The sequence below is a fragment of the Trichechus manatus genome, unplaced genomic scaffold (genome assembly GCF_000243295.1).
Source record: "Trichechus manatus latirostris isolate Lorelei unplaced genomic scaffold, TriManLat1.0 scaffold00028, whole genome shotgun sequence".
Lineage (NCBI taxonomy): Eukaryota > Metazoa > Chordata > Mammalia > Sirenia > Trichechidae > Trichechus > Trichechus manatus.
Window position 1 is genome coordinate 14,785,419 of NW_004443964.1, and position 654 is coordinate 14,786,072.

Consider the following 654-nt stretch of genomic DNA (forward strand, 5'->3'; position numbering starts at 1 on the left):
CAGGGTCTTGAGGACTGGTGGTAGCTCCTAAAGTGCCTAGTCACCCGCTACAGGAGTTCAAGAAAAAGTGGTTCCCTCGAGTCTTTGAAGCCAATATAGTAGGGTGCTCTTAGCCCAGATGCAAAACTCAGCTACCTATTCACCCTAGAAAATAGGGACACGCTTTTCTTTCAGAATCTCAGGGGCAGCCATCAGCACCCTGCCTGGCTCAGCGCATGATCCCCTACCACAGCCAGAGTCCAGTGCATGCACCAATCACCCATGCCTCTCTAGTACTGGGGGTGAGAGCCTGCATCACACACTTGGTGACCAACTGCCTGTACACCCGAGCTGATCCCATATAGGAAATTTTAACAGACTCCGGCGTGCACATAATTAAGTTACAGAACTAAATACCTGGTGACAGGACATTAGAGATCAAAAGGTGTCAAAAATCAAACTAGTGCACACAGGCAGCCTATTTGGGCATATCAAAACGAAACAAAATAAGCTAGGTCTCACTAAGCAAACACAAAATAAAATTATAATAAATTATCGATGGCTCGGAGACAACAGTCAATATCAAGTCACATGAAGAGGCAGTCCATGATGCCTTCAGCAAGCTCCCAAAATAAAGAATCAATAAATTCTCTGGAGGAAGAGAACTTCTTGGAA

At 45.4% G+C, this 654-nt stretch overlaps 1 protein-coding gene across 3 annotated transcripts in view; it reads right to left on the reverse strand.

The window, feature by feature from the left end:
• Positions 1–654, reverse strand: part of CEP112 (centrosomal protein 112) — a 443,305-nt gene that overhangs the window by 218,917 nt on the left and 223,734 nt on the right. The gene's annotated exons all lie outside the window — the stretch shown is intronic.